Genomic DNA, 24,293 nt, shown 5'->3' with positions numbered 1-24,293 from the left:
ACCTGGAAATAAATTAATTGATTAAATCATAGTTGGCAAGAAACAACCTAGCCAATCTTGATATTTTCTTTAAATTCCTACTATCCCATACAGGAGTGGGCAAAAGTAGATTTAAAGTTATAATACAAATAATACAGTCATTAATAAGCAATAATAATATAAGAATATCCTCCGTTTTGTGTACTCACAACTGTAAATCTACTTTTTCCCACCCTGTATTTGTACATTCTCTCTTAGTTACCAAAAAATCCTAGACTGTAGGAGCTGCACCTAAGTATCTAAGTCATCTTTGAATATTGGTACCATATATATATTTACTCAATAAGTATTTATTTAATTAAAAATAAGGCAAGGCAGACTGCTCCTTGAACCTGAGCCTTGGCTTTTTGCTTTCCTCCCTGAACAACATGAGCTTCAGCACATGCTTCGCCTTCTCCACAAACTACTGGACCCTGAGCTCTGTGCAGTCACCCAGCCTCCCACTCGGTATGCTAGTAGCCCCGTCAGAGTCTATGCAGGCACAGGGAGCTGGGACTCCCAGATGTTGATGTCCCACTCCACCAGTGTGCGGGGTGGCTGGGGGTCTGGGGTCCTGTCTGCGGGGATGACAGGGGGTCTGGTGGGCATAGGGTACATCCAGAGTAAGAAGGAGACCATGCAATGCCTGAATGACCACCTGGCCTCCTACCTGGAGAAGGTGAGAAGCCTGAAAGCTGATAATCAGAGACTGGAGAGCAAAATTCAGAAACACCTAGAGGAGAAGGGACCCCAGGTCAGAGACTAGAAGCATTGTTTCAAGACCATCAAGGATGTGAGGGCTCAGATCTTTGCAAATTCTGTGGACAATGCCCGCATTGTTCTGTGAATTGACAATGCCAGTCAGAGTCAAGTATAAGATGGAACTAGCCATGTGCCAGTGAAGAGTGACATCAATGGCTCTGAAAGGTCATTGAGGACAGCAATACCACTGGGCTGCAACTGGAGACAGAGATTAAGGCTCTCAAGGAAGAGCTGCTCTTCATGAAGAAGAACAATGAGGAGGAAGTAAGTGGTCTATAAAACCAGACTGCCAACTCTGGGTTGACCATGGGGTTGGATGCCCGTAAATCTCAGGACCTTGACAAGATCATGGTGGACATCTGGGTCCCGTATGACGAGCTATCTCGGGAAGAACTGAGAGGAGCTAGACAAGCACTAGTCAAGCAGATTGAGGAGAGCACCACAGTGGTCACCTCCCAGACTGCTGCGACAGGAGCTGCTGCGATGGCACATGTGGTGCTAAGATGTACAGTCCAGTCCTTGAATGTCAACCTGGACTCAGAGAAATCTGAAGGCCAGTTTGGAGAACAGCCTGAAGGAGGTGGAGACGGGCTATGCCATGCAGATGGAACAGCTCAACAGGATTCTGCTGCACCTGGAGGCAGACTGGCCCAGGCCCAGGCAGAGGGCAGCACCAGGCCCAGGAATAGGAAGCCCTGCTGAACATGATAGTCAAGCTGGAGGCTGAGACTGCCGCTTACTGAGGCCTGCTGGAAGGGGAGGACTTCAATCTTGGTGACGCCCTGGACAACCACCACTCCATAGAGACCACCACCTGCAGAATTGAGGTCAAAGACACCAAAGTTCTGAGACACTAAAGGCAGCAGAAGTGGGGCACCCCTTGGGGGAGCAGGAGACCCGTGTTCAGAGATCATTGAACATCAAAAACATAATAATAATAATAAGCAAGTCATATGTTAAAGGGAAAAGATAACCGGGGTGTAAAGAACTGTGATACACAGGTACTACACAGGCAGGCAGACAGCTCTAAGATTCCTGGAGAAGAGAAGAGCTGGGCAAAGAAAGGTTACATGAGGACAGTGCATACATACATTCTCAAAATCTAAGTGCTGTCAGGAAGGAGTTAGGATGTGAGAGACAAGGATATATTTACTTCATCCATGGGAGTGTCAAGATTTAATGTTTGGCATTTTTTCACTGGAATTAATGTGATCTTGTTCATAAACCTCTAAAACCATGGTGTCTAGAGAAAAAAAGTTTCACTATTTAACACAATTAAGTTGCCCGAAGTGAAGTGATAAAAGATGAAAAGAAAGTTTCATGAAAAAGAGCTTATACGGATGAGTCATTTGTCAATTAAAAACAAATGTTGGTGATTGTTTGCTCAATGTTTTTCAGATAACGAGGCTTAGCAATTGTTCTTATGCTAAACATTATAGATGATCCTAACTCAGTTTGAAAAGTTTTCAGAGAATATATCATTCCCTGTGTTCAATATAAATTCTTCTCAAGCTCCTAATTTCAAACATCTTTGAATTCTAAACTATCTCCCATGCAAAATGAGTTGTGACAACATATCTCCCCTTCCAAAAAGTATTAGAGAATTTTGAGTTTATCTATAGGAAACTTGTAGATTTACTTATCCTTAATGGAGGACAAAAAAAGTAAATAAATAGCAGAGACTATACTATAGCAGTGGTTCTCAACCTTGGCTGCACATTAGAATCACCTGGGAATCTTTTTAAAATCCTGATTTCTGGGCCTCATCCTCCAGAAATTCTGTTTCTTTGTTACTAATGTTGTGGCCCCACCCCATAACAAAGAAACAGAATTTCTGGAGGATGAGGCCCATAAATCAGGATTTTAAAAAAAGATTCCCAGGTGATTCTAATGTGCAGCCAAGGTTGAGAACCACTGTACTATAGGGTAGTAAATCTGAAGAATCAGCTAGTGTTAAAATCAAAAACACCTTTCAGCAGAGGATTGCATGATCATAGTGGAGCAAGAACCCTAGAGATTTCACTCTCAATACTCCCAGCGTTTTAATGATAAAATTGAAGTCTCCTGAAGTGATATGAATTATACAAGGTTGTAAGTACAGTGATAAAGTCCAAAACTCAGAACTCTGAGCTCATAGTCCAGGTCCACCCACTACAATGAATGGGAAGAATGTATTGAGAAATCAAAGATTTTAGTCTTCCAGAGACCAAACAAAAGGTTAGAGCTAAAGTTACTTAAGTAAATGAAAAAAAATAAAATGCGATACACCAGTCAGAATAATTACAGCCCTAGTTGAAAAGATCCCAGGAAGAAACCAAGGAAGGAAAGAAAATATCAAGATGTTACTGAAAGGAAAAGGCATGAATTTGCACATAAATAAGTGACTTATACTAGCTCTGTATATATCGTACAGTAGTTCCTTTCAATTGCAGGTCTGACGCATCTCTGCAGTGTAGTGGACTACATGAGGGGGGAAGTCACTACGAGATATGGCAATAAGAATAGAGAAAAAGGCAGTTTCAAGTTCTTGAATTTACTATTAGTGGTAGCATCATAAGACCTGTTTCAGTTTCCCCATTATGTCAAATGTCTCTTGGAGAAGTACGTCTGCTCAATGAGATCCCTAACAGCCAGTGTGGGGCAAAAGTAGGCTTATAGCTGTGAGTATGTGAAACACAGAGTTCATTCTTGTATTATTTATTAATTATTGAACAACTATAAACTGACTTTTGCCCCATCCTGTATATGGAGAGGGAACATATAGGGAGGAACTGGCCTGGAATAAGACTTATAAATTGAGTGGGATGGATATTTGGTTAATGAAGTAAACTGTAAGCTCTATAGGAAGTCATGAGCAGAAGAGAGAACAAAATGTAGTATCTTAATAGTATGTAGTAAGGCAAGTAAAAATTGGTAACATCAGTGGGATGGCGTGTAGAGGACAGAAAGGGAGACTATTTAAAAAATAATAGGTAATATTCTGATTAGTTAGTTGGACATGAGAGTGGGGACCAATAAATAGATAATAATTTATAATATAAGAAGGCAAATAAGTGATGGGCTTTAGAACAATTACAGCTGTCAACATAAGAAACATTTAAACCTGTGAAACATTTTTGTGAGTTTATTTGAGCCAAACTGTCAACAATTGCTGGGAAGCAACATCTCAGCAGATTAAGATAACGCTCCAGAGAATGGCAGTTTTGCACCTTCTTTTATACATTACAATGAAAAGAGCAGACTTAAATGGGTTACACAAAGTCCATTGGTGATAGATGAGGCAGGCGGGAGAAAGCAAAGCAGGGAAACCTCTGGGTTTAGATAAAAAATAAAATGATAAGCACATACATCTTTTTCATAGGTGGGTACAGGATAGTTAACAGTAAACCATTCGCTCACTAACAATGAAGGGCTTTGTGGTCTTGGAAGAGCGGTGCCTGTGCTTTGAGGGGTCCTGGAAAAGGAAAACTACTTTGACATTCCAACGATATGTTATCGTAGATACAAAAAGAGAATAGACAGGCTCAGTTACGGTAAAGATTGACTTTTGTCAGGGAAGTTACTGGCCTAGGACCTGACTGCCCACCATAAACTGCTGTCAGTTAAAGTTTTAACTTCAGGCATCCTTTGTGGTGACTTTAGGTCTCTGAGTCTGCAAGGCCTCCATGCTGCCTTCCCTGAGCCAGTCAGGTCAGCACGGGGACTTTTTTTTTGTCTATATGGCATTGGTTAACCAGATCTCAATCATCAGTATGGGGTTCAAAAATGCAAACAGGAAAGAGGTAGAATTTGCACATCAGATAGCTATTAATGAGCACATACTATTTTTCAGGCAGTGGTAATAGCAAGAAAGATTCAGGTGTCAGTCCTAAAGGAACAAGAAGGCTAGAAAGATCATGAAGGCCTGGGCCTAGGCATAATGAACTCAGAAAATGCCTAGTAGTCAACACTAAGACAAAGGTTCCCATGGACATCAATGCTGATAACCAGAACACTGAGGCCACACACCCTCCTCGCTGTGCTCCTGGACTATAATGTCCATTCCTTCATCATTTTATTTTCATTTATAATTCTTATAGAGAAGATACTATAAACTATTGTACTTATTTGCCTTATTTCTTTCACATATGTATAGCATGCCTCCCTGGAAATACTGTGAGAAAATAGAACATTTGCTGGATACAGAGTTGAAAACATCTGGATCAAGCCACACCTCTGTCATATACTAACGCTTTGGCCTTAGTGAAGGCACTAGACTTCTTTGAGCTTCAATTTTCTTCACTCTAAAAAGGATTAAGTAATTCTCACCTAACATGTGTTTTGTAAAAATTGAACGATCCAAATATAAATAAAAATATATCGTAAAGTCAAGCCTCCTATCAGTGGGTTTTATTTTTAAATATGGCAATTGAAAGTTTCCCCCCAGATGAAATCTTGAGTGGAACACCAATAACAAAAAATGATATATAAATGTATTTAAAAAATGCATCCTGAGTCAAAATAACATTTACTTATTTAAAAGTTTAGTCACAAGAGCATTTACTATTCAGATTTCAATTTACTTTATAGTTAAAAGGTGAAAAAAGAAAAAAAAAGTTGCAGTAGTGAAGGTCCTTCATTTCTTCTATTCTTCAGTGTGGCTCGCCTTAGACCTGCCAGGTATTCAGGAGAGTGTTGCGTTTCCCTGCGATATACTGTTCCTCTGTGTTGTAAACCACAGTCCTTATTGTAAAGCAGGCCGCATTTATTTCCCAGATTGCCTTATTTTTGTGTTTAGCAAAGAGTCAGTTTGTGGGTCAGCCTCTGGGTGGCAGTGTTCTGGGGTTGGCCTCTGAGGCTATAGGGCCTCTCTGTCCAGTGGAAGTTCACTGCCCAGAGCTGACTGCGTAATAGTTAGTTACCTGCGCTATGTTGTTGCTGGGATTGAAAATCCCCCTATAGGCCAGACCCTGTTAACTCCCAGGGACTGATCAGGTTATCTTAATCCTTGATCTCGTACAGGGTGGGATCTGGGTGTGGCTGTGCTCCTTGCCTGGGGGCTGGGGGGAGGAGCCTCACTCTCTGGAGAGAATGGCTGCCCCAGTCCTGGGCTCAGGGGTGTCTCAGCACTCAATTCGCTGCCACCTCTCCCGTCTCCCCCTCTTTCCCCAGTCTCTCCCCAGATTCCACTCCTCAGCACACTCTCCCTCTCTTCAGCACAGGTGAGTGTCTGTATCCGAAATGTCCCATGAACAGGATTCAGTGAAAACAGACAAATAAACCCCGGCCGCGGAAACGGGGAAGGCTTGGTTTCTGTAAGCTTCTTCTCTTACCGGGACTGCATGGTCAGGTCAGCTCTTCAGGCTGCCCCCTTTAGGCTCAGTCCTCCGTGATCACAGAGCCCAGCTCTCAATTTCCCTGGCGGCGCCAGGAATCCCGCGGTTCTCCTTTCCCCCGTCAGGGGCTGTGCCTGTCCCAAGGGACGCAGCTGTCTGCCACCTGGTCTCCCTCCACTCTCTGGGCTCAGAGGTCTGGCAAACTTTCCTGCCCGAATCCCTGGTTTTTTTACCTTTCCAGGGGAGTTCTGCTCTTCCCGGCTGCAAACCCTCTCACCAGATGAGCAATTTCGCCAATTCGGTGTGGGTGTTACTAGTTTCAGCTGCTCATTCCATTTGCTCCGGGACACGACCTGGGACGCGTCTGCCTATATCGCCGCCATCTTCTGTCCTCCCTCACCACTTTTTCAATTTACTTTATATTGGTTGCATAGAATCAAGATCATTTGGATATCCACAATAAAGTAACTACAAACAACATCACACACAAAAAAATACTAATTATAATACTTACCACATTTTACTGTACAATTAATTTAAATAGCTACAGATGGCACATGCACATGGTAAAGTTTTTAAACAATAGCCACATTGTAAAAGAGTATGCAATAGAATACAATACAACTAAAAGCAAATTATGAGGACCTCTTACATAGAATTACCCTGTTAACAGTTTAAGTATCATTCAGAAGTATTCTGTGTATTTAAAGCACAGTAACCATATCTTTTTAAGATCTCTGTAATATCACATGCTGCTGAACTAAATGGATCTAGAAACTTTAAAGTGAAATAATAAAGTATTTGTGCAAATTTAATCCATTGTTCTCAATCCTTAAAATACCAAAATAATATAAGAAATTGCAATATTTAGAATTTCTATATGTGAAAATGATGCAATATTATCACAATACAGTGTATTATGTGTTTATTTTTTAATGGAAAACTATCACAATATGATGAGGGTGTGCTCACAGCACACACAGCTGAGACTTGTGGGACATTTAATGGAACATGGTGTAGGTGTATTCCGGTGTGGTCTCATATGTACATTTTACATGCCTGTCTATGTGAGATATGAATTGAAATGAAGATCTGCGATAGATACAATATAAGAAATTCAAATGCACTTTAATATGGTTTTAGTAGATTTATTTTAAGGTCTGCACAAAAATGAGACCCAGTGACTATACCAGTTAACCTTGTAACAAAAGTTAATCTACTGGTGTTATCTAATGGACTCAAATTAAGTAAATTACTTCATTGAATGGTTTCAATACAGTTTTAGTAAAATTCAAGTTAAAGACTTCAAAATCTTTGAATTGCACCAGAAAACCACAGTTTTCCAGTAATTTGGTTTGATGTGGTTATATCTATTATCATCTTCAACATTTCTGCTAATTCTGTTGCTATTCATTTTTAATCTCACAAATTCAGAGTCAATGTTTTAGAACTACATTGTATCCTCCATGATGTTTCATCATATAAGTACTTTAAAAATTAATGTAATAGTTACTTAGTTCATTAATTCCATGTCAAGTAATCTGAATATTACGTGATTTTTTCTTGATTTTTATTTCCAGCAATATATATGCATAGAAAAGTCTAAATGATAATACATAAAAAGAAAATGTGAACTGTTGAGTTTTAGAGATTTACCTTTTTTACTTGTATGTATTTATTTCTTTAATATTTTATTGATTTTAGAAAGAGGAAGGGGAAAGGATAGAGGGACAGAAACATCGATGAGAGAGAAACATTGATCAGCTGTCTCCTGCATGCCCCACACTGGGGATCGAGCCCGCAACCCAGGCATGTGCCCTGACTGGGAATCAAACCATGACCTCCTGATTCATAGGCCAATGCCCAACCACTGAGCAACACCAGCCAAGCTTTTAGAGTTTTTGTTTCTTCTTCTATATAATTGTCTTTTCTAAAAGTAGCATACACAAAACCTTTCAGTAGGGGTGACTCCCCAAGCTCTCTTTACTATGTAAATAACATAGTAACATGCAACCTATTAGCATCTAAGAAGTTACTTCTATTAAATTCAGGCACAACACTTCTTAGCTACTCTTTCCAAACTGTGGAGTCCTAATGATTTATGTGTATCTTTATAAAGAAACCTTTCCGATCCTTTGATCATTCTAATTGCCCTTTTAAAAACTTTCTTCTCCATTATAGCTTTGCTGAAGTGTTACCAACCAGTCATCACTCAACCTATGTTTGCTCCTCAGAAGGCAAAGCCCGTGTCCTACACATCTTTTTCACTTACAGGTGATAGCAGAGTATCTGCCACTGACCACTGTTTTAAATATGTTGGCTAAATCAATAAATAAGCATTTAATTTCTAATAGAATTCCTGATATTGCCAGACCCTGGTGACCTTTTGGGTCTCATTGGCTTATATTAGATTAATGTTGTCAAGAAACTATCCAGCCCTAACGGGTTTGGCTCAGTGGATAGAGCGTCGGCCTGTGGACCGAAGGGTCCTGGGTTCGATTCCAGTCAAGGGCATGTACCTTGGTTGCGGTCATATCCCCAGTGGGGGGTGTGCAGGAGGCAGCTGATGGATGTTTTTCTCTCATCGATGTTTCTAACTCTCTGTCCCTCTCCCTTCCTTGCTGTAAAAAATCAATATAATATATATTTTTTTTTAAAAAAAAACTATCCAGAGTTATATCATTATTTTCATTGTATATCTGGTGTTGGCAAACTGTGGCCCATATGCCAAATTTAGCCAATTGCCTGTTTTTATAGTTTTATTGAAAAACTTCCATACTCATTTTATTTATTTGTAATGGTTACCATCTCACTATAAAGGCAGAGTTAAGTAGTTTTGACAGACATCCTATGGCCCATTGCTATCTGACCCTTTCTAGAAAATGTTTACCAATTTTGGATTTATATCAAAATGATACCTTGAGTTTATCATTTATGTGTTCAATTACAAATTTTTTCTCGTATGAGTTAGACCTTTGCCCATATAAACATTTTCCTCCTGTCTTTCTGCTAATAACTTTGTGAATACTCTATAGTTTAACTCCACACATAATCCAAAAGAATTGTGTCATACTCAAAACTTAAAAAAGAAAAATCACTGAATAGTTCTTTCACAGATTATTTATGGAAATTGTAGATAAATGTTAGTCAGGAAGCAATTCTCAGGGGCTCTACATGATTAGTTTAATTTCTACTCATAACAAGCAATTGCATAATTTGTATAATTTATGTAAAATGCTATCACATATTATCTTTTGTATTTAGTATAAAATTTCAATAATTATTCTAATTATTATTATTATTGCCTTCAAAAAGAGGGAATACAGGTAATTGACTTGCCCAAGAATGCACAATCAAAGAATGACTTATTCTCCCTGACTTTGATTAAGACAATAAAGTCATAACTAATAATTGTCCCCATTGCCACACTCTTTCAACATGAAAATATATCTTGGTTAAAAAACAGTGTTGCCTGGCTGGTGTTGCTCAGTGGGCACATGTCCAGGGTGCAGGCTCGATCCCCAGTGGGAGGCATACAGAAGGCAGCCAATCAATGTTCTCTCTCAATATTGAGGTTTCTCTCTCTCTCCCTCTCCCTTCCTCTCTGAAATTAATAAAAATATATTTTGAAAAGTGTCAAAAGCATTTTCATTGGTAAATACATTGGTTTGCCTTAATCCTCTATTTCTCCTATGAAACAGGAAATGAGAGTAGGATATATCCTATAATATTTTCCCAAAGGTAAAAACAGTACACTTTGTCTAAATGTGAAAAAAAAAATTATATGTGATAATAATACTCTACATTCCACACAAGAGAAAAGCAAATAGGACAGGTGTAGAATAGGTGTTCTACATAGGATACTGTTTGTATGTGTGTGTCCCACCCCAAATGACATAATAGTGTACAATGGTGACCCCAAGCAGGTGAGTTGTAATTATTATTAATAACAGCAAGCCTGCTTGTGATTGATGAGCTCAGCTAAAGAGCCAAAAGTCAAGAGAAATTTGCTTCAGAGTAATACACACAGAAACAAATTTAACATTAGGTTATTTCTTTGACTCAAAATACAATTACCCTAGCAATAACAAAATTCTACTTTCCAGTTCAGCCACCACCTGGAAATTTCTAGAAGTCAGTCTACCTCCAGTGTCCCCCAGTTAATCAAAGGGTTATCTTATAAGTGCTCTGAAATATAGTCCTCTCAGCTGCCTTGTGAGGTTTCATTCCTTCACCTCCTGTTCCTGCTGCTGCTAAGAAGGCCCAAGGTGCCTCGATGTATGATGTCCTGTTTTTGTTTTCCAATCTGAATTAGATTGACCTCACTAACTACTCAAGGCAGCATCATCCTCTCCTAGGCCAAATCCTCAACATTTTGTGAAACAATTTACAATGCCCTCCAGTACACACGTGGATTAAGAGAAGACAGGACTCTATCTCTTTTACCCTATGCTCTGTTTATAGATTTCAAAGCTGCACTGCCTGTACCCCCTCATTCCTTTCTAATTGTGTATGTGTTTATCAACTCCTTTTCCCCCTGTGGTTCTATATCAACCTTAGTGTCAAAGAACAACGTAAGCTTCGGAAATTAAACCATGTTCTACTAAAAAATGTATCCTCTCATTGACCTCTTGAGCTTTATCTGGTGTCTTTAGTTTCTTCTTAGGATCAATTCTTTGTCAGAAGATTCTTTACAGCCCTAGTTGGTTTGGCTCGGTGGGTAGAGCGTTGGCCTGAGGACTGAGAGGTCCCAAGTTCGATTCTGGTCAAAGGCACATGCCAGGATTGTGGGCTTGGTCTCCAATAGGGGGCATGCAGGAGGCAGCCAATCAATGATTCTCATCATTGACATTTCTATCTCTCTCTCCCTCTCCCTTCCTCTCTGAAATCAATAAACATATATTTTAAAAGAAAGATTCCTTACAATTTCATGCACACAGGCCTCTGCTGAGCCCATGTTATGACCTAGCCTTCCTTCTAATCTACCTTCCCAACTCTGATTTTTGCTTCAAATATAAAAGTTAGATGAACTTCAAATCTCGCATTCATTTTACCTCATGTAGCCATTCTTTTCTCTGATTCTCAAAATAATTCAAACTTGGAATATAACTCTTTCTTCCTTAATTCTTTAGAGAAACCACCAAAACATTCTTGCATGTATCACTTTCTTAAGATTTTGGGTGTTCTCACATGTTGGTTGACCACTGTGTCTCTTGGAATCTCCCTTTCCACCATCCTTGGCTGACTCTAGCCTCTCTGTGTACTGTGGCAACATTTTTAAAAATTATCGTCTTATCTCTCTGATTTTTCATTTTTCAACCACTTTTACCTACAAATGCCACTGAAAACATATTTGCCATCAAATTTTCACATATGGCTACTTATGTATATTCCCCTCCTCATCTTCAGCCTTTGCATATTTAAATATTCATTAATATCTTCACAAAATAAAAGACTTTCTGCTCCAGATTTTTTCTTCCAAAGGTAGTGCCCTAGATAACCTCTGTGTTTTTGTAGCACAGAAAAAATAGTAAAGGCTTTAAAATTTCCTTTCCTCCTTCCCTACCAGTTTCTGGAGCATAAAGAAAGCATATGGGTGTCAATTCTCAAAAATATTAATTATGTTATCCCTTTTGAAGGCAGACAGAAGTCTGGACAGTTTCATTTTAAATTATATTTTCACTTTATCCCCCTCATATGAGGGGTTATCTTCCTTTTTGAGAAAATAAACATCAGGACAAGAGTTCATATGAAAAGTTAAACATTGTCTTTATTTTATATCTGCCAAAATCTATAAGTCTAATCTATAATAATAAAAGCTTAATATGCTAATTAGACCAGGCAGCCGAACGACCTTCCAGACGTCCTTCTGGACTAAGCCATGGCCGTGGGAGCCGGGGCAGAGGTGGTTCGGGGCATTGAGGCAGGCAGAGTGGTTAGGGGCAATCAGGCAGGCAGGCAGGCAAGTTGTTAGGAGCCAGTGGTCCCGAATTGCAAGAGAGATGTCCAACGGCTGGTTTAGGCCCAAACCGGCCATTGGACGTCCCCTGAGGGGTCCCGGATTGCGAGAGGGTGCAGGCAGGGCTCAGGGACCCCTCCCTCCCCCTTGCACAAATTTCATGCACTGGGCCTGTCGTTTATTTATAAAAAATAGGGTTACCAATAGGTTAATTTTCTCTTCTATTAGAGATAACCACAGTTTCTTGGCGTATCTACTTGCAATTTTCAGTAACTTTGGAACATCTGTACAGCACCCATTCTCACTGTCTCCAGGCCCCACACGAGCTCTGATTTGTGCACATCTTTCATCTCATGATTAAAACAACAATGAAATTTGAATTCAAAGACATTCTGCCCTGCTTTGCTTTGAGAATTCTTGAAATGTCTATTTTGCCTCCTGCTGCTGAAAATAAAATTTGCCAAAAGGAAATATTTTGCAGGCAGTAATCAAGGGTAAAACATAATTAAAGTACAGATATGGTTCCAGTCTTTCAGAGAGCATAAATGAGTACTAACTATCTCTCTTTTTTTTTCCTTTTGTCAGGAAGTGACACCCAATTATTTTCTCCTTTGTATTACCCTCAGCCACTTTTTAAAATAATTTTTTTTTCTAGAGATGATGTGTTGCTATTGAGTCTCACATGAAAAATAAATCCATCTCTGTGCGTGTTTTCTGCTGAGAAACAAAAGATGCTCCATTAAAAAGGCTTTCTGTCCCTCACCGTAAAGCCTACAAAACAAAGCCAGAATGATCCTCTAGACGCATGCTAAGTGGTAGTATGAAGAAAGTGAAAGCATAATAATAATCTCTGCTGATTTGAGACTTACAGTGTGATCTGAACTCCTTAGTGGATAATTGGGCCCTTTAAAAATGTTTGACTGTAAGAAGGTTGTTCAAAATTATAGCAAACCTCTTTGGACTAACTAAAAAGATCTCATTTGCATTTTGGAGAGCTCGACTCTGGGGAAATTTAAAATGCTTTAAACATATGGTTGGGGTTGGTTAGTTATAAAAGCGACTTCTGCGAGGGGGCTTGCACAGTGTCGTTCCCTGAGTAACTGGTCCACAGGAGCCACATAATAAATGAATTCCCTCTCTGTTCATTCTATTTCCTCTCCGTACATTTTAATTTATTTCTGGGAAGAGAAAAACCTGTTCCATATGTCTGGGTAATGCTGCTTTAGAGGCATTCACATAGAGATTACAGGCATAGTCGCTTGGTATATCCCAGTAATTCTCAGTAACTTTTAAACATCTGCAAAACACCCTATTCTCACTGTCTCCAGGCCCCACACTAGCTTTTATTTGTCCACATCTTTAATCTCATGATTTAAACAACAATGTGATTGAAATTTAAATTCAAAGACATTCTTCCCTGCTTCTCTCTGTCCTGGTGCCTACTTCCTTGCAGTCTGTCCCGGGTACAAAGCACAGTAATTAAAGACACAGTTCTTCAGGATAGTTGCAGTATGTTGACGAAAATAAGAAACAAATGGAATGTTTCCAGTCTTGTGGAAAATGCCTATTTCAATGGAGAAAGAAACCCAAGCCTTTGATAAGAGCCTTTGCTAGAAATGAACTGGACTGATCCTTGTGGTATAATGTTGCAGAAATAAAATAAAGCCACCTTCTATCTTTTCATATCAACTCTTGTTCTAATTTCAATTTTCCCAAATGGGAAGATTACCACTGCGGGGGGGGGGGGGGGGGGGCGGGGGGCAAAGAAAAGCGTAAGCAAAAGAGAGACGCTACGTATCATATTTAAATGCTAGGAGAATTTCCACAAAGATATCACAAACTTTGTGAGTACAGGAGACAAGGGACTGAGCTATTCATTATGTTTCCAGCACAGCACAATGACTAACTTACAGAAAGAAAAAAAATATTTTGAATACTTACTATTGTCAATCACAGTTGTCCTAAGTACTTATATGTAAATTTGTTGTCAAGTAATCCTCAAAATTATATGTGTACTTTCATGATCGACATCTTGAGGATGAGAAAACTGAAGCTTAAATAAGTTAACTTACACAATATTCCTCATTTATTAAGTTGCATAGTGAATACCATTTCCTTCTGATTATCAAAGTCAGTTCCCATCTGACTATAAAACCAAGTGTTCTTAGCCATCAGTCTATATCACAGAGAAAGTGAGACAGAGAGGAATGACTCCAACTGAGAAACAGTGAAAAGGTAAAATACAAGCAAATAAAAAAATATGGAAATTGTACATCAGTTAGTTATGGGGGTAGTGTTAAGATCAAAGAAAGACTGAAGGGAGGTGCTGGGTTTTGGTTTGGTTGGTTCATTGGATGATGATCCCTTTCACTGAGTCAGGAAATGTAGAGGGAAGACAAGCTTTTAGGGGGAAGGGAGGGGAGGGAAGACAATCATTCCATTTTCAATATTTTGCATTGAATCTTCCTTTTAGGCATCCAGGAAGAGAGAACATTAGGTACTAGGATGTGTAGTCTGGAATCAGTGTAGAAGCATGATCCAGTGAAAGATCTGTGAACCATCTGCATATACAGTTGATCTTATGGTCACGGTAGTTATGTTCTATAGCTTTGCCACAAACACTGAATTAGCAAATACTGAGTGCTTGCTTCTAGGGCAGTGGTTCTCAACCTTCTGGCCCTTTAAATACAGTTCCTCATGTTGTGACCCAACCATAAAATTATTTTCATTGCTACTTCATAACTGTAATGTTGCTACTGTTATGAATCATAATGTAAATATCTGCTATGCAGGATGGTCTTAGGCGACCCCTGTGAAAGGGTCATTTGACCGCCAAAGGGGTTGCGACCCACAGGTTGAGAACCGCTGTTAGGGGAAATAAAGGGCTAGGATCTGGAGAGCCTCTGGTCACAATATTTTGACAACACATTCATGTATAATCTTGTTTTTTGTATTTCTATTTAAAGATTCTTTATTTAATACAGATTGCTTACAAAAGTAATTACATGGAAAGACTAGAAATGTCTAACATTTTCCTGATCAGATATTTGGCTTTTAGCCTCACAATAATACTCTCCACTATGCTATTTTATTGGGATTTTTTGTGTGTGTGATGGTTAATTTTATGTGTCAACTTGGATGGGCTGTAGTGCCCAATGCCCAAATATTTGGTCAAATATCATTCTGGATGCTTTTGTGAAGGTGTTTTTTTAGATGAGATTAACATTCAAATCAGGGAACTTTGTGTAAAGCAGATCACCCTCTATAATGTGGAAGGGCACCGTTCAACCAAATAAGACCTTAATAGAACAAGACTGACCGCTCCCCCAAAAGAAGGTATTCTGCCAACAGACTGCCTTTGGACTTGACTTGTAACACTGCACTGAGTCTGCAGCCGGCCAGTCTACCTCATTTGATTTTGGACTCACGAAGCCTCCACAGTGGCATGAGCCAATTTCTTAAAATAAATCTGTCTGTATATGTACATGTCCGACTTGGCTGTGTTTCTCTGAAGAACCTCTCAGACTAATACAGTTTTCATCTCATGAATCCACAGATTTAGCCACTTTTGCATAGTTCCATAGCTTCCTAACACACTATACATGCTGTTTTATCACTTTCCAGAGCTGCCCCATATATATTGGTGAATTTGCTCTTACTTTTTCTGGATGTACTGTATTACGGCTTCATTAACACTGAACTCATGGCCAACAACACTACATCCCATGCCTGAGTGAAGCTTATCTAACACATACATGTATGTCCTCCATAAGGCACAACACAGACTCCCCATGCTTGGGAACATTAGACAGCATCTCAGCGCTACTCTTCTTAGCCATTTTAAACAACAAAATTACTAAATAAGCCATAAAAAACAACAACAACAAAACAGCTGTTTACCATATGAGAGCTGAAACAAGAAAGCAGAGCATAAATGAACAAACAAAATAGAAAGAGACTCATTGAAGCAGAAAACAAAACAATGGTTGCCCGAGGGGAGAGGGGCTGGGGGACTGAGTGAAAAAGATGAAGGGATTAAACAGTACAGCTTGGAAGTTACAAAACAGTCATGGGGATGTGAAGTACAGCATAGGAAATATTGTAATGACTATGAGTGGTGCCAGGTGGGGACTGGAAATGTCATGGGGGACACTTTGTGAAATATGACTGCCTAACCGCTATGCTGTACAGCTAAAACTAACGCAAAATAACATTGAGTGTCAACTGTAGTTGAAAAGATTTAAAAAGAAAGTGAAAAGAAGGTAGAGGATGGCTTCCTCCGACCTCCTCTGGGCACATGTGTGTTGGAGGGACTCAGGTTTTTCATTCTGCACTTGACTGTGAATGAAGGTGAAGACAGCAAGTGTTGATTTGAGGTTTACACCTACCGTTTAGGAAGTAGGTGGTAGTGCATATATGAAATCTGCAGATAATAAGTACAACTAGGTTTTAAGCTTATGCCTCTCATTATCTTATTATATACAAAGTGATTTTCAGGGGTTTTAGATAGCATATATAAAACAGTAAGTTAGAAAACATTAAAATATAGTAGGCCAAATAAATAAGATTAAGGGAAAAAAAAACAGAAGATAGACCACAGGATGCCATATCATTATTATATATTTTTTAAAGAATATGTTTTTCTTGCCCTAGCCAGTTTAGTTCAGTAGATAGAGCGTTGGCCTGTGGGACGAAAGGTCCTGGGTTTGATTCCTGTCTAGGGCATGTACCTTGGTTGTAGGCTCCTCTGGCCCAGGCCCTGGTCAAGCTCCTGCAAGAGGCAACCAATTGTGTTTCTCTCACATGGATATTTCTCTCTGTCTTTACCTCTCTCTAAAAAATAATAAATAAAATAAAATAAAAAAAAATCAATGGGGCAAAATATCCTTGGGTAAGGATTAAAAAAAAGGATATGTTTTTCTAAATTTGAGAGAGAGAGGAAGAGAGAGGAAAAGAAAGAAAAAGAAACATTGATAAGAAAGAAAATCAGCTGCCTCCCACACACCCCCTACTGGGGACTGAGCCCAGAATTGAACTGGCAACCTCTTGGTGCATGGGATGATTGCTCAACCCTGGCCAGAGCAGCATGGCATTATTAAAACCAGGTCCTATTTGGCACTGAGTTTCTGGGTGTATGGAATTAGGTGATTTAAAGACCAAGTACAGCCTGGGGAAACAATGACATTAAAAGGACAGATAAAAAGAGAGCATCCCTATGAAGACAATTATATTAACTATGAACTTTTCACACTTCCTAATGGGTACCACTCTTCTGAGTTATGCAAGATAAAGTTTTATTTTAAAAAATGTTTTGCACCTATATAGTGAGAATATAATGCAGTGACCAAACCATTTCAAAAACAATGTTATATTTAAGTATCCTCAGAATATATTATGTAAGGATATTTTCTCCAAGTTAATTAGAGAATTATTTTGAGTTTATAATTTTTTTTTGTAAATCAAAACTACAGAAAAGATAACTTGGCTATTATTTAATCCTGGCCCTACTGTCTCAACATGCCCTTACTAAATGAGTTCTAAACTTCCTTTTTTGGCTCCTCTGGGTTTGTTTTTTTCATGTTCTTTTTAAAAAATGACATACAGCAGTGACACATGTCTCCTCTTTCCAGATGTTTTTTATTCTCAATCACAAAAAGTATGTGTGTATGTGTGTGAATTTAAATTATGAAAAGGGAAACTATTTCAAATCAAAATATCAAAGTTTGGTTTTCCCCAAATTAGGGCAATATAATTTTCTTAAAAGAACATAAATAAACACTTGTGAAGTTGGCTGTGATTCATGGCAAAATGGAAAGATACTGCTATTCTTGCAAAACAGGTCTTTTCTCTCTTAATGAAAATCCCAAAGTGCCCAACCTTGTAGGATATAACACCACAAGAATGAAAAGATTATTTTAGATAACTGACAGGGCCCTGAATAGCTTACATTCCTGCAATAAAATTTCATATTATAATTTATTTTAATAAATTTCAATGCAGTTAAAAGTTCCAAATTAGGTGCTACAGTTAGATGATTTTTATTAAAATTGGAGAGAACATCCAGTTTTAACATGCTTGATTCTTCATACTTCACCAGTATTTATAAGTTAATTCTATTTTCCACCGGCACTAAGAAAGTAGAACGTTCTTACTCTCTTCATCCTCCATCACGGCTGTTCCTTTTACCTGAGGCAACACATGATGAGAGACCAAGGGCCTTCCCTTCAGCAGTGGCCACTCACAAGAGGAACTTAGGGTGATTTATCACACTGGTCCTGATAGACCTCAAATGGAAGCTGAGATCAAAGGAGGCTTATCACCTTCCTAGTTTAATGCCAACTTCTGACTATGCTTTCCAACATTATCTAGGTCCCCACCATTTCCTTCTATTTCTTTCCCCTCTTTTCAAGTTAACTAATTTATTTAGCACAAATATACTGACCTATTGATTTCTTCCAATTCAGACTCCAAGTCCTATTTTGAATTAATAAATATCTTATCAAATCCTTTTGTTGTAACAGACAAAAACAACAGGAGAGAGAGGAAGAGAGTGGAAGAGACAGAGAGACAGAGAACCAGACAGAGCTGATATCTGCACATTGATAAGCTAGAATGTAAAGGCACAAGTTGGGAAGAACACTGAACGAAATGTCTAAAGAACTGTGTGCTATAACCTTCTTATCCTCATACTGTGATTTCTCTTCAATAGAAGTTTGGAAAATACTTTGTTTTATACTTGTTAATCCAAAATCTAAAACATGTGGTCTTTTTACAATGATTTTCTCCTATTCATTCACTAGAAAACCACAGTGATAATTATTGTCCCTTGGATATGTAGTTATATCTTAGAGACTTCAAAAAAATAAAAAAATACTCCATTATGGTATAAATTGAGGCCCAGGAAAGAATATACACTTAAATATTTCAATAGTCTATATCAATATTTTTTAAGGCTAAAAGACTACACATGTAATTTGTCATGATCAGGAGGAAAAAAAATAGCAGCAGCAATGAGAGTATACAAATCCAAAAGTCATTAATTTTAAGTCAATTAGGTCTGATTGCAAACTAGATTGGTGCAACTTTTACCTGAAAACTTGTATTGGAATCTGCTGCAGAAGTTCATGGTGCTGTTAATGAACAACTGGGATTGGAAAATTTTGGGAAGCAACTACTAAAGTGGCTATTATGCAACAGAAATCTAATTAAATTTTAAATGAAGATATTATAAGCTTTATGCATTTTTATTATTTTCATCTAGCTCTCTCTTTTTAATTTGCTATTTTTAATCATATATTTGGCAACTTGGTAATTTGATAAATTATACAGCATTTTAGAGGTATGATTATGAATTATATTTGAAGATTGATAAGAGATTACTAAACACATTTACAAGAAATTGAGCAACCCAGTAACTTTTTTTGACATAAGAAATAAATCATGGACCTTAATGATCTCTAAGATCTTTTCTAGCTCTAAACAAATCAACCTAATTTATTCAACATTTTTAAATTAGTCTTTCAGTGGTGTTTCTAAACTTCTGGCTTTCATTCAGAACAGGAAATGACAATGAAATAACTCATACTCTCTAAATCACTGCAGATAGATTCACATGTCATTGAACATAAAACTATTTTATATTACTTTAACATACTCATCCTATTGTATTTATTTTACTATTAAATATATACAATTGTACAACTTTCTGAAATGACACACCTGTTCTCAATCCAGCAGCACACATGCTAACATTGGAAACAATACACCTGTTAAATCCTGAAAAAATTTACCTCTCTTTTATTCCTGTACTCACTTTTCAGGAATAAAAGAGAGGTATAACTTTTCTTCAAGAATATTTGTTAATTGCCAAATAAGTGCAAAATATTTTGTTGAGTGCCACAGCAAATAGCCAACAACCAGTATTCAAAGAATGTAAAAATTGATAGGAGGGATAAAGAAGTGGTCTATTCATTTCTTCCTCTGTTCATTCATTCAACATTTTTTTTTTAAATTTACTATTGTCCATGGAGCTTACATTCAAGGGGAATTATGCTACAAACAAAACAACCAAGTATGACAAATGCTAAGCAGATAATTCAAAATCAGTGATGCAATCAACAGTTAATTTTAAGGTGTGTGTGTGTGTGTGTGTGTGTGTGTGTGTGTGTGTGTGTGTGTTTAATTGATTGGTTAAGCAAAGTCCAACTGAAGAGGTATCATTTAAGCTCAGATTAAATGTAAAAAGAAAATAGCATTTTGAAGTTCAAGGAAAGGGACATTGGAGGGAAAGTAAAAATTCTCTCAAAAAACAAAATTTTTGAAAGTGCTTAATGTGACTGAGGAGTAGTTACATGACTAGTGCTCTTATGATGTGAGTGCAAGTCAAGAAGGAAGGCAGAGGACAGATCAGATAGGGATTCATAAGCATAAAGCATTTGGATTGTACTTTAAACACTAAGCAAAGGCAACAAAGGTATTTTAGTAAGAGAGTTCAATGACTTACATGTTTAAAATGTCACCGGCTTTCCTGTGGAAACTATCGATAGGATGCTATTTTAGTAAACTAGAAAGAAATAGTGAAATGATAAAGTGCCGATGATAAAATGAGGATGGAATGATGAAGGCTTTGGAGATTGTTAATGGAGCTGAAATGAAGGGGACGGATTCGTGATATATTTTGAAGGTCATTTTGATTATACCTGTTTGGATGCTGAGGATGAAAAGAGATAAAAAGAAAAAGAAGGAAAGAAGGAGGGGAAAGGATGGAAAGAGAAGGGAAGGAGCGAAATAGGGAACCTTAACTATAATAGATATCACTCATTTCAGAATAATAACTGATGAGTTTGTACAAAACTCCCTAGCCTGAGGACTTGTTTGAAACTGAAAGAAAGGAGCTGACTTTGTTTAATGCCTGAAGTGCTGATATGTACCAGATAATCATCTATTTTAACTCATTGAATCTTCGGGGATATTTTTAATGTATGTTTGTTTTCTTATTACTTTATGGAGGAAAAATCTCGGATCGGAAGGCTTGGAAGTTCATTGAAGAACGCCCAGCTGGGAATTGGTGGAGCTGTATTTGGAATGCTTGGAGTTCGGCCCCACATCCTTCCCCCCCTCTACCCAGAATTCTGTCTGCTAGCTTCTTCATACCTGCTGGCCACAATTCTAACTTAGTCTCCCCTTCTTGAGACTACTTGAAAAGCAATTTGTGATGCTCTCTTACTTGCTTTGCCTTTTCCCTCATGGAATGAAGGAGGAAACAGCAAGTTTCTTCATATAATTTTCTTTGACTGAATGTGCAGTTACTTTATAATGAATAGAAGGAATACTTTTTTTACTTAAAAACAAACAAAGAAGAACTGGCATGGAAATCATCAGAAGGCATTCTAATGAAAAGAACAGAACCAGTTTTGAGCATAAATACATAATATCCTGGAGTTGTGATTTGATATTTCTTAATTGCAAACATAGAAGGGCAATTTGTCATTCCTCTTTCTTTTCTTTTTTTTTTTTAAGAAAAGAATCCTCTGTCCTCTCAAAATATATTTTTGGTTATGTTGGATAAATTATATAATCAGAAAGTATCTGAGTGCCCACTTTGTGTCTAGTGAATCATATAATATATGTATAGTGCATACTATATAAATATTATTCTTTTCAAAACATTTCTTTAGCAAGGGCAGCAGCTTGCTTCCAATAGTTTTTAGAACTATTTTTTAAGACAAGAGCCTCTGACAGAGTTCGTATGCATTGCAACACCAACTATTTTAAGCAAAATATTTAAACAGAGTTTCTTGAATATTGACTTGATGTAGTTTCTTATCTTATCTTGGCTAAAAATCAGCAAAGTTGAGTCAAGGTTGCTAAATTTCACTCTATTTATTCTTAAACTTCAGAGTTATATAAGACTGTTTTTAATACATTTTGTTTAAATATACATAAGCAAGGTATATATTCATGTATTTAGAAAGGTTTTGATAAGAGTTGCTATCAATGGAAAACATAACCTCAAAAACTCCATTTCAAAAACTTTATTATACTTTGGGATTTAAATATTAAAGTTTTTGAAAGTCAAAACATTCCCCAGAATCAACTTTTTAAAACTAACAGTTTTTTCTGAACCTTGTCTTTGAGTGAAATGAATGACCTACAGGGGAAGTCACCCATAATCAGTTTGGGGCCCACGGTTACCATTAAAGCACATAGCACTGGATAGATTTTTATACAAGTCCATAAATAACAATGATCAGTTGATTTTCAAGCTTTCGTTAGGTCATGAAGAACTTGAATCAATTCTTGAATTAGATCTTTTGGAAATCTCTTTAGGGGGATGTTTGAACTTAGCCAAGAAGGAATTTGCATTTGAATGAAATCCCCAATCTCTTGGACATACATGAGCACACTGGATAATGGTCCTTTCCGTTCCCCTACACATTCTCACATATGTTGCTCCATGAAGGAAATATTATTCCCTCAGTTTACACTTAGCTTTCTCATATTTTATTTTATCCAAAAATGTCCTTAAATAGCGTTGCTTTGACACAAGAATATCAAGTAAATTAGACAGATTCTAATCTATTTATGAGAGTAAAATTATATAACTTCAAAATTTCCAGAAGTATAAGCACTTAACAGATATCCAGATGCACTTTCTTCTATCTAAAGGTTTTTATATGGAAGGTTTCTACCTCCCTGTGGGTTTGTTTTTGTTTTGTTTTTTTCCTTTGTGTAATATTGGCCATATTAGGTTCCTATATTTCAATTAAAATTTTTATTTAATCATATTAAGTGCCTTCTCTTTGCTGAACTTTTGGACTGGGGACTCTTATTATACTCTTCCCTGACTTCACAGAAGTTATACTAATGGCAGGGTGCAACATTTAAAAAGGAATATATACATATACACACACACACACACACTGAGTGGCCAGATTATTATGACCACCCCATCAGTACTTCACTGACACTTCCAAAAATACTGAATATTGAAAACTTCCTAAGCAAATACTTTCAAGGTTTTATTATTATTATTATTTTCATAACTAATTCACTATATATATATATAATATATATTTATTCTATATATATATAGAAACAGTGATAAATGACAAGAGAATCCACCAGAGTACAAGGGAAACAAATAACAGAGAGGAGAAGGTACTATTTGAGATTAGTGAAAAAAATCCATCCATGAGAGGATGATGCCTAAACTAAATCCTCCAGGATGTGTGGATGGTGGGAAGCTGGGAAGTGGAGGCTGGCATAGAATCTTTCAGAATAAGTTAATTTCATGAGCAAAGATCCCAAATAAGAAAGAAAGTGGAAGGAAGTAAATGGGGCTGGAACACTGCCATCAAAGAAGAAATGTATAGGACACTGAGAATTCTCAGTAGAGTCAGAAAGCAACAGGTATCATGAGAGCCACTGAAGGACTTTAAGTAGGGCAGTGACATAACATCTAATGCTCTTTTAACTTTAGAGTAATGAGTTGTATTGAAATGATTCCATATGGCATTCATTCTAGGTTGGAAAACATTGTGCAAAATAATGGATTGATATTTTGAGGACACAGGGACCATCCAGACATTCACTGATTCACTAGAAGGACTCACAGAACCGGTCCTCACTACAGCACAGTGAGCACACACAGCAGGCTCACAGGCAGAGTGTGGAGGTGTCCATGCCTAAGCTTGCTGTGTTTTCCCTCTGCAGAGAGGCCACTCCAAAGGAGCCCTACCTTTAGCAGTGAAACGCATGTCTTTTCACTGAGCCATGTGTTTGCCTAGGCCCTAGGGAAACATGCTTGAGAGACAGGGTTCAAGATTTTTATTGGAAGATATTCACAGAGGCCCAAGCGAGGAGTGTAACTAATGAAATTCCAGACCCTCAGAAGGAAAGCAGATTCAGTGTCCTAGGCCGGCAAAACAATCTTATCAGTGTATCAAACATTTCAAAGGCTGTATTTCCAGATGCCAGCCAAGGGCCAAACCTACAAGCAGGCGTTCTAGAGATAGCGCCTCAGGCCTGCTATGATAAGTCTTTTCTGCACAGTTACAACTGCTGAGATAGAGACGGATCCAAAGCATCAGAGAGAAAGACATTCAGAAGTTCAGAAGTTCATTCCTCAAAACTGGAAGTGCTCTATCTTTTCCTACAAAAGGCAGGTCAGAATTCAAGCCCATCCCTAATTGTGCCTCCTCTACATAATCATCCTTCATTCTCTGGCTACATTCTCT

At 37.9% G+C, this 24,293-nt stretch overlaps 1 pseudogene; it reads left to right on the top strand.

Moving 5' to 3' along the window:
• Nucleotides 1-407: 407 nt before the first annotated feature.
• LOC132242520 (keratin, type I cytoskeletal 18-like) lies at nt 408-1,637 on the top strand (annotated as a pseudogene).
• Nucleotides 1,638-24,293: the final 22,656 nt, after the last annotated feature.

This window comes from Myotis daubentonii, chromosome 10 (assembly GCF_963259705.1).
Source record: "Myotis daubentonii chromosome 10, mMyoDau2.1, whole genome shotgun sequence".
Taxonomy (NCBI): domain Eukaryota; kingdom Metazoa; phylum Chordata; class Mammalia; order Chiroptera; family Vespertilionidae; genus Myotis; species Myotis daubentonii.
The sequence above is the reverse complement of the archived record's forward strand: the minus strand, read 5'-3'. Positions and strand labels throughout refer to the sequence as shown.